Source organism: Prionailurus viverrinus, chromosome A3, assembly GCF_022837055.1.
Source record: "Prionailurus viverrinus isolate Anna chromosome A3, UM_Priviv_1.0, whole genome shotgun sequence".
Lineage (NCBI taxonomy): Eukaryota > Metazoa > Chordata > Mammalia > Carnivora > Felidae > Prionailurus > Prionailurus viverrinus.
In genome coordinates, this window is record NC_062563.1 from 16567210 (window position 1) to 16581374 (window position 14165).

The 14165-nt window shown below is 44.0% G+C and overlaps 1 protein-coding gene across 7 annotated transcripts in view; it reads right to left on the minus strand.

Annotated features, from left to right (window-relative positions):
* TOX2 (TOX high mobility group box family member 2) overlaps positions 1-14165 on the minus strand; it is a 134977-nt gene that overhangs the window by 8603 nt on the left and 112209 nt on the right. The gene's annotated exons all lie outside the window — the stretch shown is intronic.

A 14165-nucleotide genomic window follows, 5' to 3' on the forward strand; every position in this document is an offset into this window, starting at 1 on the left:
GCCTGGCCCCTAGTAAGCCATATATTGTGTATAAGTGTTTGTTAAACACATAGAAGAAATAAATCCCTTAATAAAGCTTTGTACTTTTCTTCCTCTAAGTCAGTAATTTTCTCATCAAATCTTCCCTATGATATTTCTAACTTGTTATTTTTGGAATATAAGAAAGCTCCTGATTTTTACATACAGGCATTTCTCATACTAAATACATCTGTAGAACGGTGTGTTCTTTTCACCTAAATATTTTATATATACACGCACACACTGTTGAGTGAGGCATAACAATCTGCATACTCTTATAATTATTTTTATTTCCTTTTTTTTAAAAGATTTTATTTTTAAGTAATCTCAACACCCAATGTGGGGCTCGAACCTACAACCCTGAGATCAAGAATCACATGCTCCACTGACCGAGCCAGCCAGGCGCCCCTATTTTTATTTCCATTGCATCTGTGGTTATTTTTCCTTTTGTTAATTTCTCATGTTGAGGAGCTGTTTTCCTCCTATGTTCTCTTCATTAGGCAAGTTCATGGATTTCCCATTTTATTATGTGGGAGTTTTTTTTTCTCCTCAAAAGAATCCAATTTCTTTTTTTTCTAATTAAATAAAAAAAATTTTTAATGTTTATTCCTGAGATAGAGAGACAGAGCACGAGCAGGGGAGGGGCAGAGACAGAGCACGAGCAGGGGAGGGGCAGAGAGAGACACACACAGAATCTGAGGCAGGCTCCAGGCTCCGAGCTGTCATCACAGGGCTCAATGTTGGTTTTTGTTGGAAAAACTGTCTTCATTATGGATTGAATGTTTTTTATGAAATTTTTAAAAGTTTATTTATTTATTTTGAGAGAGAGAGGCAGAGAGAGAGGCAGAGGGAGAGGGAGAGAGACTCCCAAGCGAGCTCTGCACTGTCAGCAGAGAGCCCAATGTGGGGCTTGAACTCACAAACTGTGAGATTGTGACCTCAGCCGAAACCAAGAGTTGGACACGTAACTGACTGAGCCACCCAGGTGCCCCATGAATGTTATTATTATTATTATAAAGTGCCTCCTTTTGCCTTGAATTCAGTGGAATCTGATCGGAACATCGCCGTCTTTGCCTGGATGTGTGTTTGTTTGATTTTGTCTGGTATGTCCTCAGTTCTGAGGAACTTTCTTTTTTAGGTTTGTCCTCATTTCCATTTTCTGGGGGGTTATCTTTGGCCAATGTTGGCGTTTGTGTTATGTGCTTTTTGAAAGACTGATTTTCACAATATTTTCCGTGGTTATTTTAGTTTCCATATTCTCTTTAGTTAATTCTGGTAAGTTACATACATATATACTTCAACTGGCTACTTTGTCCACATTTTAACATTAACAGCATATAACTGGGATAATGTTATCATATTTTTAACCTACTCTATAGTTTTTGTAGTTAAATCCTCATTCCCAATTACAATACTGTGAATGCATGTTGCTTTTTTAAAATTTCCTTCTCAAAAAGTTTATATGTTTATCTACCAAAGAACCAGTTCTTATATTAAAAAAAAATAAATTTGACAAGTTTTCTGATTATTAACTTTGCTTTCCTCTCTATTACTGTTGACCTCAGGTATCATAAGTTGCTTTTTATGTAGCTTTTCAAATTAAATAATTTATTTACTTTCACATTTTATTTTCTTAAGTTATTTATTTTGAAAGAGAAAGCGAGCACAAGCAGGGGAGAGGCAGAGACAGAGAGAGGAGAGAGAGAAAGAGAGGGAGAGTGAATCCTGAGCAAGCCCCATGCTGTCAGCACAGAGCCTGATGCAGGGCTCAAACTCATGAACCATGAGATCATGATCTGAGTTGAAAGCCAAAGTCAGATGCTTAACCGACTGAGCCACCCAGATGCCCCTCAGATTTTCTTTTCTAATAATATTACTATCTAGGGTTCAGACAGGGACCATTTGCAGAGAAATCTGGAAATATGTAGAGCCATTTCTGGCTGTCACAACTGGTGTGTGTGTGTGTGTGTGTGTGTGTGTGTGTGTGTGTGTGTAGTTGGTGCTACCAGCATCTAGCAGGTAGAGGTCAGGGATGATGCTAAATGTCCTACAATGTGTAGAATGCCCCCTCCATACACACACACCCAAAGAGTTATGTACCCCAAAATGTCAGTAGTGTTGAAGTTGAGAACCCCTGCTCCATAACTATGATTTTTCCCTCACTGTATACCACACAAATATTTTAAAAAATATTCTACAGTGTTAGGTGGGCGGTGGGGGGGTGTTGCCTGTATGGCTCAGTTGGTTAAGCGTCCAGCTTTGGCTCAGGTCATGATCTCACAGTTCATGGGTTTGGGCCTCACATCGGGCTCTGTGCTGACACCTCAGAGCCTGGAGCCTACTCTGGATTCTGTCTCCCTCTCTCTCTGCCCCTCCCCCACCTGTGCTCACTCTCGCTCTCATTCTCATTCTCTCTCAAAAATAAACATTAATTTTTTTTTTTAATTCTATGGGGCACCTGGGTGGCTCAGTCGGTTGGGCATCCGACTCTTGGTTTTGGCTCAGGTCATGATCCTGGGATGGTGGGATCCTGTCCCATGTTGGGCTCCACACTGAGCATAGAGGCTGCTTGAGACTCTCTCTCTCTCTCTCTGCCCCTACTCATCCCCCCCCCAAATAAAAATATATATTCTACAACTGAAGTGTTGTTTGTTTTTTACGTTAAGTTATTTGGAGAGGAGTCTTCATTTAATATATTCTTTTGTTATTATGGTCAGAAAACATGACTCCTAGAATTTTATCTTTTTGGTATTGGGGTTTTCATTATGGCTTAGGGTATGATGAGTTTTTGTAAAATGTTCATGTGTATCTGAAATCGTGTTTATGCTCCAATATACACATTTCTCTATATGTCTATTCAATCAACTGTTTTGACTACTCTAGCTGTGAGATTTCAAGAAAAATGAGTTAAAGCAGCTCCCACTGCTATTGTGTTCCCTTCAGTTTCTCTATGGAATTTAAACAGGTTTCTTCACATATACTGATGTAACTCTATTCATTCCCATAAATGTTCCAGAATGCTATACTTTCATGATGGCTTCTTCTTCTTAATAAAAAAACCCCAGTATCTTTGCCTCAATTAATGTTTTTATTTTAGATCCAACTTCACCTGTGATCAGTACCTCTATTTTCCCACTGTTTATTACTGTCCTTCATCATTTTAAGTGTGCATCTTGTGAACAGCACATAAGTAGATTTTGGTTCTGAGTTCTTAATATAATATATTGTGAAATCTATATTTTATTATTATATTAATCATAAAGAAGCCCAGGAAACAGACTTCAAGTGAACTATTTCAAAGAGTAGAAACTTTTACAAAGAATTCAATTTAAAAATGGGCAAAGAACTTGAATAGATACTTTGAAGACTTACAAACGGCCAACAGGTACATGAAAAGGTCCATAACATCACTCATCATCAGGGAAATGCAAATCAAACCCACAATGTGGCACCACCTCATATCTGTTACAATGGCTATCATCAAAAATATACGAGATAAAAGTATTGGTGAGGCTGTGAAAAAAAAAGGGAACCCTTGTGCACTGTTGGTGGGAGTGTAGATTGGAGCAGACACTCTGGAAAACAGTCTGGAGGTTCCTTGGAAAATTAAAAACAGAACTACCATGTGATCTGGCAATCCCACTTCTGGGTATTGATCCAAAAGAAATGAAATCACTACCTTGAAGAGAGATCTGCATCCCCGTTGTTCACTGCAGCATTATTTACCACAGCCAAGGCATGGAAACAACCTAAGTTTCTCTGAACAGATGAATAGACAGAAAGTGTGGAATGTATGTACAATGTTATTTGGCAACAAGCAAGAAGGAGATCTGCCTTTTGCAACAATATGGATGGGCCTTATACCAAGTGACATAAGGCAGACAGAGAAACACAGACTGTGCTCTCCCTCATGTGGGGTCTAAAAAAGCCAAACTCAAAGAAATAGGGAGTAGAACAGTGGTTTCCAGGGCCAGGGGCTGGGAAATGGGTGAAGGCGGTCAAAGGGAATAAACTTCCAACTACAGCATAAATAAGTTCTGGGTACCTAATGTACAGCACGGGGATTTTAATTAACAATACTATATTGTATACTTGAAAGTCATTAAGAGCAGAGATCTTAAGTCATCACACACACGAAGGTAATTATGTGAGGGGATGCAGGTATTAACTAACCTTACTGTAATAATAATTTCACAAAATATTTGCATGCATTAAATCATCATGTTGTATACCTTAAAATAATATATGTTAAATGTTAGTACTATCTCAATAAAGCTGGGAAAAAATTTAACTCTCAAGAAATAAGAGTCGAAGGATTTAAAATCTCTAAACATCCCTCTTTCCACTTCCATGCGTAAATACCATTCCTTCCCTGAATCTTAAGCAAGAGTCTGACATTATTTCCTCAAGGGCAAAATGGCCTTGGGGTTCTGTGTTTAGGACTTGTTTTTTCATTTTTCTTCCCAGCAGCGTGCTTAGAATTCTTTAGCCAGAGATTCCTGACTCTGTAATTTCATATTTTGCCAACATTTGATAATGGCAGACTTCCGAATTTTTGCAAATCTGCAAAGTGCGAAATGCTCTCAAACTTGTTCTAATTTGCACTGTCCTGACTACTAGAGAGGTTGAACACCTTTGCATACGTTTACTGGCCATTTGGGTGTCTATTTATACTGCTGTTAGAGTGTAAGCTAGTAAGGTAAACATTTCAGGAAGCAATCTGATAATACCCAGGTACACTGAAGACATGTAATTCGGTAACTTAGCAATTCTATTCTAAGATATTTATTATAAGGAACTTTCCCAGATGCACAAGAAGAAATAAATACTGCGGGATAAATCTCAAAGACATTAGAATGGGCAAATGATTGTCCTTTCGACGGAATGCTGAGCATGGCTCCTGGGCCTCTGGGTTATCTGTTTCTATAGGAATGTGTGCCTTTGTCTTTGACTAGGCAACTTTACAACTTTGTAAAAAAATGAAATTAGTGCATCTTTTTCATTGTTACATTTTTTCCAGTGTGGTAAAATACACACAACATACAATTTACCACCTTAACCAATTTTAAGAGTACAGTTCACTTTCCCATTGTTGTGCGGCCATCCCCACCGTCCATCTCCAGGGCTCTTTCCATCTTGCAAAACTGCAACCCTACCTATAAAACAATAACTTCCTATTCCTCCCTCCCTGCAGCCCCTGGCAACCACCATTTCACTACTGTGACATTTGGCTACTATTCTATGAATCTGACTACCTTAGGTACCTCTTGTAAGTGAAATCATACAGAATTTGTTCTTCTGTGACCGGCTTATTTCACCAAGCAAAATGTCCTCAAGGTTCATCCACGTTGTAGCCTATACCAGACTTCCCTTCCTTGCATTGTTATTTTTTTTCTTCTTTTCTTTTTTAAAATATAATTTATTATCAAATTGGCTAACATATAGTGTATCCAGTGTGCTCTTGGTTTTGGCAGAAGATTCCTGTTGTTCATCACTTACATACAACACCCAATGCTCATCCCAACAAGTGCCCTCCTCAATGCCTATCACCATTTTCCCCTCTCCCCCATTCCCCCACCAACCTTCAGTTTGTTCTCTGTTTTTAAGAGTCTCTTATGACTTCCCTTCCTTTTAAAGGCTGAATAAAATTCCATCGTATGTGGATGCTGCATTCATCCATTCATCTATTAATGGACACTTGGGTTGCTTCCACATTTTGGCTGTTGTGAATAATGTTGCTGTGAACGTGGGTGTTTAAATATCTCTTCAAGACTCCGCTTTCAATTCTTTGGGTTATAAACACAGAAATAGAGTTGCTGGATCATACAGTAATTCTACTTTTTTTAAAAAATGTTTATTTTTATTTTTGAGAGAGAGAGCATAAGCGGGAGAGGGCAAAGAGAGAGGGAGACATAGGATCCAAAGCAGACTCCAGGCTCCAAGCCATCAGCACAGAGCCCAATGTGGGGCTCAAAGCCATGAACTGTGAGATCACAACCTGAGCTGAAGTCGGATGCTTAACCGACTGAGCCACCCAGGCACCCCACAGTAATTCTACTTAATTTTTGAGGAACTGCCCTGTTGTTTTCTATAGTGGCTGCACCGTTTTACATTCCCACCAATAGTACACAAGGTTTCAATTTCTCCACTTCTTGACCACCACTTGTAACTTTTCTTTTATAGGAGCCATCTTAGTGGGTATCAGGTAGAATGCAACTGATTCTTGTCAATAAAAATGCAAGCAAGTGTTGTCTGGTAGACATACAATTGATTCTACCTTGTAGAAAGAAGATTTCAAACACAGTATTCTGTTGCTCCAGTTTTACCTTTATTACAAAATTTATTTTATCATTCTGGGTTGCTGATATATATGTCTATTCATCAGATTCTCCTTTGAGCCAATTGTAATGTATTATTGGCTTTCTCACTAATGAATGTGTTAAATAAATTGACATGTCTTCATTTCATATTTGTGTGAGAGTCATGAAGTTACCTTTCAAAAATTATATATTATAATAAAGATGATCATTGATATGGCATTTTCTAAGTTCCAGAAAAACTGGAAATAATGTGAATTTTCACCAATTAGGAAATGGTGAAAATCCGTGATATATTCACATAACGGAATTCTGTACAGAGTTCAAGGGAATGACCTGTAGCTACACCTGTCAGTGAGGTGGATGAACTCAGGAACAATAACGAATAAAAAGAGTTTCAAAAGGATCCATGCAGTAAAATACCTTAATGTACATGTTTATAACATAAAACATTACAATAAAGTGTTTAAGGACACATAAAAATGTAGTAAAAGCATTAAAAACAGGAAAAGCAGGAAAAGAAAGACAGATACAAAGGCTGCTTAATTTGTATCAAAAACAGACCCCAAACTACCAAACTAACAACAACAACAATAATAATAATATATAATGTATTTTTTATATATATATATATATATATATATATATATATATATATATATATATATATATATAAAATCAGGGGCTCTTCAAAGCCTTGAATGTACTAGGTTCTGGGAAGTCTGGGAAGGCAGCTGGCATCCACATCACTTAGTTGGTTATGTGATGCATCCTGAAATAAGATAGGATTGGTGCCCTGATCTCCAGCTTGGGCCCCAAACACCTTCATTCCATTGCCTCGCTGCGTCTTCACTGGATGCCCCACAAGCACGTCAAACTTTACATGTTGAAAATGGAACTTAATTCTCCTTCAGTCTGCCTCACCAAGCCCCACACCTGGGCCCCAACCTTGATTTCTCTGTGTTCCTTGCACCCCTCTCCTGCCCCAGACACACCTGTGTTGGCTTGGCCTCTGCAGCGAATCCGAAGTCCCACACACACCTCTCCCCACCCTCCCCCCACCCCCCAAAGCCACTGCCATCTCCCAGTTTTCCTGTTTCATTGCCTGTTCATGGCTTACCTGAAACATCCTGTTTCATTGCCTGTTCTCCCACCTCCCACCAGCCTATTCCCCCACAATCACTGGACGGATCTCTCAAATAAGCGAATGAGACCATGCTATTCCCCTCCTCAAAAGTCTTCCTCAGCGTCCCCATTCCCTTGGGCTAAAGTGTGCTCCACTTTCCACGGTTTTCAAGGCTGTGCATGATGGGCCCCAGTCTGACGCTCCAGCCCTTCCTGTACACTGTCCCCACCACACCTACTGCACCTCTAGCTTGCTTTGGCCTCCTCTCAGATCTTCAAATGCAGGAGGCCTACCCCGGCCTCAGGTTTCTGACCTGAGCTTTCCTCCCCTTGGTCTCTGCACGTGGCTCATCTTTCAGTTCTTAACTGGAATGTTACCTCTTCAGAGAAGCCTTCCCTGACTATGTTGTCTAAAAACCTAACCCACGACCATTATTTTGTATCATCATATTGTCTCTTTCTTTCATAATGGTTATTTCAAGCTATAAATTGTTTTGCTCATTTATTTGTTCATGGTCTCCTGAGAGCATCCTCTGCCCAGGGCAGAACAGAAGTGCCGAACAGTTGAGGGTCCAGGAGTGCCCTTCAACCATGAGGGACCAGGAGAGTGTGGGAAAGCCTGGGCTCCCTCTCTCCTTGGCAGGGCGATTCCGAGTTGTGTTCCATGCTCTCCTCAGAGTGTCCGCAGCGGAACTGTGTTCCAGGGGCCACGGTGTCACAACTCCCCAGCCCACCCTTTCCTGGTTTTCTTCTCTTCCAGTCTCAATTCCCTTCATCCTTTGTGTGGCTTCCTGGGGTCACCCCCAAACAAAATACTTGCACCCAAACCTTTGCATCAGAGTCTGATTTAGGGAGGGGGTCCCAAATTAAGATACCAGCCCCCTCTCTGGTGCTATGCTGGCCACTGGAGTGACCCCACTCAAGTAGAAAGGGTGTCCTCCCTGCTCAGAATCTTCAGAAGCTCCTGCAGGGTCTGTTAGCATTGTCTTAGCCTGTGAAACAAAGATTTGCATGCACCACCTCTGTCTTCCTGACCTTTCCAGATCCTTCCCAGAGCTCCATGTGGGCTTCCCTCTAAATGGAGACTTTCCCCTGTGGCTCACTGCTCCCTCCCTCCATGTCAGCATCCTTTGAGGCTTACCTGAAACATCACCTCCTCAGAGAGGCCTCCCCTGACCTCCCTTTCCAGCCACACCCCTTTCCTGAGCTTTCCCAGGGCTCAGCATGGTGGGCATCAAGCATCTGCTTCTGTGCAGACATGGCCCGGCATCCAGCTGGCACTTAGGAGATATCTGGTGGCCAGGGGCACCAAGCCTCCTGCTTCTCTCATGGAAACATATGGGCACACTTAGGAGCAGCTCCTGTGGCCTCTCCAGGAAGGATGAGCCAGAGGAAACAGTAAGGAGGCATCGTTGTGAACTTAATTATATTCGCCTAGCTTAATAGATTCTCGGAGGGGCAGGAACACAAAGGTGTTTTTCACAAATTCCCCATTTGCAGCCTCTGTGGAGAGGAGCCCCAGGTGCCAGGGTGCCCCCACCCAGAGGGGAGAGGATAAGAAATCACACCTACACCTTCCTGCCTTCTGCTGATTCGCAGAACTAACACCCCGCCTGCTTCCTCTGAGGCAGGGACGTGTATCATTAAACACAGCCTCACACTCTGCCTGGAGAATTGGGACTTTTTTCTGAAGGCGACAGCAGCTCAGCTCAGTTGTGTCCTTTCACTGAAGCTTTTGCCTCAGCTCTAGAGGGGCCAGAAACTTCTTCATTTCTAAGCACAGTCAGACCCCAAAGGAAAACTAACGAACCACTGACCAGCATTTTACAATCCCTCCCATGGTCCAGAGTGGTTCTTTCCAACAGATACTAATCCCTCTGTTCTACACAGGATGGTAACAATTGTGATAATGATTAAAAATACTTAATATTTTACTGGATGTGTGCTCACTATGCGCTGGGCACCATGCCATGAGCTGCATGAACACTGTTATCACCCCCATTTTACAATAAAGACCCTGAAACTCAGAGAGGTTGAGTGACTCTCCCAAGGTCACACAGCCAGGAAGTGAGAAAGTCAGAATTCTGGTTGTCTTCTGAGACTGAGATCTTTTCATGGCACCCACACAGATCTTAATGGCTCTAATGTGGGTGGAGGGTAATGAACCTGCTCTCATAGGGCAGCTGTGAGGATCCAATGAAAGGTAACTTTGCACAGAGCCTGGCACTGGTATGTGTTCCTTTCCTTCATCCCCTCACAAACTTGCTGGAGGTATAAACTTGATGTTTGAACCAGATCTCAACCGGGCTAAGAGGTGAGAAACAATGGAAGTGTCTGGAAAGTGAGAGAAGTATGAGAGAACCCAGAAAGGAGGCTCCAGTGAGAATAAAAATAACAGCATTAGGCTTGGCACTAGGGTAGTACTTCACAAATATTTATTTGTTATATCAGGAGTTGGCAGGCTTCTTCTATAAAGGGCCAGATATTAAATATGCTAGGCTTTGCGGGCCAGATGGCCTCGGTTACAACTATTCAATTCTACCATTGTAGTGCAAAAGCAGCCCTAGACAATATGTAAATGAATGATCGTGGCTGTATTCCAATAAAACTTTATTTACAAAAACAAGTGGAGAGCCAGAATTGGCCTATAGCCATAGGTTGCCAATCTCTGAATTTTTTTTTATTTTGTTTTTGTTTTGTTTTTGAGAAAGAGAGTGTGCGTGAGTATGCCGTTGGGGAGGGGCAGAGAGACAGAATCCCAAGCGGGCTCCGCACTGTCAACACAGAGACTGACTCAGGGCTCAATCTCACGAACTGTGATGTTGGCCTGAGCCAACGTCAAGAGTTGGATGCTTAACCAACTGAGCCACCCAGGCATCCCTCTAATCTCGGTTTTAGCTGAATGTGAAGTAAACAGAAATAGTGGTAGAGGCACTACCCTTCAGGTGGCAGTTACATCTGCCAGGCACTGACCTTCTGAGCGCATTTAATTCTCACCCAGCCATGGGAGGAGGTAGGTTTATCATCAGCATCCTACAGATGTGACAGCTGAGGCTCAAAAAGGGAAGGAACATGCCCACGGTCATTTAGGGTAAGTGGTAGAGCTGGGATTCAAGTCAAGGTCTATCTGCTTGCCATGTCCTTGTCCTCAGGGACTACACCTCCAGCCCGCCGTCTTGTCCAGACCTGGCCCCAGGAAACAGGCACTTGCTGCCGTCTCTCCACTAAACCCTGCTCTGGGCACCATCTGGGCCCTTGCTCTGACTGCATTACAGCCTCTCTTTAAAATCAGAAGGCCTGGACTGGCCACAGAGACCTTGTAGTTAGCCCCCGTTCTGAGGCTGGCCTTCCTTTGCTGCCTGCAGCCTCCTTCTCGGGTCTTTGACTGGGCCTTTGCCTTGAACTGCTCTTAGCAGAACCGACCTCTGTGGTTGTCTTACTTCTCTAGTCCTCTTGGGTCCCCAAGTCTGCTCCTGTCACTCATTCATTCAACAGACATTCCCTGAAGGCTGCTGTGTCTGGGACCCTAACAGCAGACTAAAAGAACACCCCATCTGGAGTGCACAGTCTGATGGGGGAGGCAGAGATGCACCCACACTGTTTTAACCAGTGCAGCAAAGGGACCTGGGTGGAGGGGGTCACAGAAGGGGCCAGAAAGCCCCTGGCCAGAGCCAGAAAGCATTTCCATGGGGGAAGACTGAGCCAGCTCTTGAAGAGGAAGTTTGCAGAAATGAGGAGGGTGCAGAGGGCATGCCCAGGAGCAGGAACAGCCTCGGCAAGGGCACAGAGGCATGGAGTAATGTGATGGTTAATTTCTCCGTCAATTTGAAGGGGCCACAGGGGGGCCAGACATTTGCTCCAACATTATTCTAGATATGTCTCTGAGAGTGTTTCTGGATGACACTAACATCTGAATCAGTCAACTGAGTACAGCTGATTGTCCTCCCTAAGGTTGGTGGGCCTCATCTGGTCCACTGAAACCTGAATGGAACGAAAAGGCTGAGTGATGGGGAACTTCACCAGCCTGAGTGCTGGGACATTCTCTTTCTCGGGAGAGTTCTAACACGAGCGGCACGACCAGCTTGGCAAGATGCCCACAAGCAAGCCGGAGTGTCTGAAACAGCGGGAGATGAGGATGAAGGGGCATCAGAGGCGAGCACTCGGGGGACCGAGGCGGAGGGCCCATGCCTGCAGTGCTAAGTGGATGGCCACGGGCTTTAAGCAGAGGAGGGTCAGAGCCCAGGTCTGTGTGCCACCAGCCTCCAGGGAGTCCTGGGATCTGTGACAGAACTGTCTGCCTAGGGAAAGCGGTCTGGGGACTCTGAGAAGGGTCTCAGGACACTGGGAAGCAGCAGAGAGCCAGCGTGGCTGTCTCCTGTCGCTGCTGTAACAAATTACCTCAAACTTGGTGGCTTAGGGGCACCTGGGTGGCTTAGTCAGTTAAGCATCTGCCTTCGGCCCAGGTCATGATCTCACCATTCGTTGAGTTCAAGCCCCTGTTGGGCTCTGTGCTGACAGCTCGGAGCCTGGAGCCTGCTTCAGGTTCTGTGTTTCCCTCTCTCTCTGCCCTCCCCCCCACTTGACCTCTCTCTCTCTCTCAAAAATAAATAAAACATTAAAAAAAAAATTTTTTTAAAACCTTGGTGGCTTAAAAGAACACAAACTTGGGGCGCCTGGCTGGCTCAGTCAGTGGAACATGTGACTTTTGATCTCGGGGTTGTGGGTTTGAGCCCCACGTTGGGTGTGGAAATTACTTAAAAATAAAATCTTAAGAAAAGAAAAAAGAACGCAAACTCAACCCCTTATAGTTCTGGAGGCCAGAAGTCTGGAATCAGTGTCACCAGGCTACCATCAAGGTGCAGGGATGGCCGGTTATTTCTGGAGGCTCCAGGGGAGACTCTGTGTCTTCACTTTTTTTTTTTTTTTTTTTTTTTTTTTTTTTTTTTTTTTTTTAAGGATGGCTGCTGTCCTTATTCCTTGGCTTGTGGTCCTGCATCACAAGGGCTTTTCTCCCTCTGCTTCCATTGTCACACCACCTAGTCTAGGTGTTGGACCCTCCTGCCTCCGCCCGCATAAGGACTCATGATTACATCCCCAGGCCCACCCAAATAATCCAGGATAATCTCTGCATCTCAAGATTTTTTTACTTAGTCATGTCTGCAAAATCCCTTTTGCTATATAAGGTAATATATGCACAGGCTTCAGGGATTAGAACATGGTCATCTGGGCGGGGTAGCATTACTTAATCTACCACACCCTGGAATCAGTGATGTGTGAGGTCACAGCCAGAGCCCCTCCTCAGCCAACCAAACCAGCTCTCTGAGGCTTCTTTGGGCTTTAAGGATCAAAAATTTGAAAATTATTTTCTTTTAGGAAAAAAAATTTTTTTCAGCACAGACGAGAGGAAAAGAAAGCCAATAGGAAGCCTTCCCCAGTGCCTGCCTCTCACTCCGAAGCCTTTTGTGAGTAAGTATTTCTAATAAACTTTCATGCTTGGTGGGAGATCCCTCGCACGCTGACAAATTTGTCCTGAAATTTGAGATGTCTTGTTCAGAGTAATAGCTATAGTGCACAGGTGCCCAGCTGCTATTGTAAAATCAGTAAGCATTTAATTGAAACAAACGACTATAATAATAGTACATTATCCCTGCAGGCCGAGCGCCATCACAGTTTTAATTATTGAGTTAAGAGTCAGACTAATTTATCCTTTTAAAGCAACAACCCCATTCCTGGTTACACTGATCATCCTGTTACGAATATGAAGGCACCAGCAGGGAAGGATGTAAATGGAAAGCAATTTGTCCCCTTCAGGGCTGATTTGGTCTCTGAAGAAAGGTTTGCAAACAGGGTCACTGAAACACTGGATCTGGGACTGCCCTGCTGGGGGAGTGACATTTCTGCCTGGGTTGGGGTGGGGGCTGCGGTCCTGGTGCTGCGCAGCTCTGGGATGCAGGCCCTTGTTCCTCTGCTCAGAGCCTGCACCAGCTCCCTCCCTCCCTTCCTCCCAGAAAAGCCCAAGTTCTTGCTAAGCCGCAAGCTCTGAGAACAACCCCACCAGCAGCACCTGATACCTCTCTGCCCGCCCGCCCCCCCGCCCCCCCATTCACTCCACTCACGAACACTCCCACTCAAGCATGCTCAAGTCTCAGGGCCCTTCTCTAGCTCAGTGTGACTTTGCACACACACCCCAGGGGACATTTGGCAATATTGGGGGACACTGCCAGTTACAGCTGGGAGATGCTACTTGTATCTGCTGGTTACCAGGCCAAGGGTACTGCTCAACATCCTACTATGCACCAGACAGCCTCCCACCATGAAGAATGACCCAGCCCAAAATGTCAACAGTGGCAAGGGTGGGAAGCCCTATATATTAGCTGCTCCCTCTGTACAAGATGGTCTTCCCCAGTGAGAGGGTACCTACGCCAGCTCCCTCACCTCCTGCCTATTCTTGTTCGGGTCTCCCCCTTCCTATGAGGTCTTCCCTGACCATCCTCCCAAAACTGCCCTCTGCCCACCCCCAGCCATCCCAATCACCTTCATGCCACTGTTTTCTTCCTTCCAATGCACTGAGCACCTGTGAACACACTATATGACTCATTTATTATTTTACTGTTTCTTATCTTGCTCCCCCTGCCAGTTCCACACAGGCTCACATCTTCATTGTTCCAGAATAGCACCTGACACATAGCAGGGATTCAGTGAATG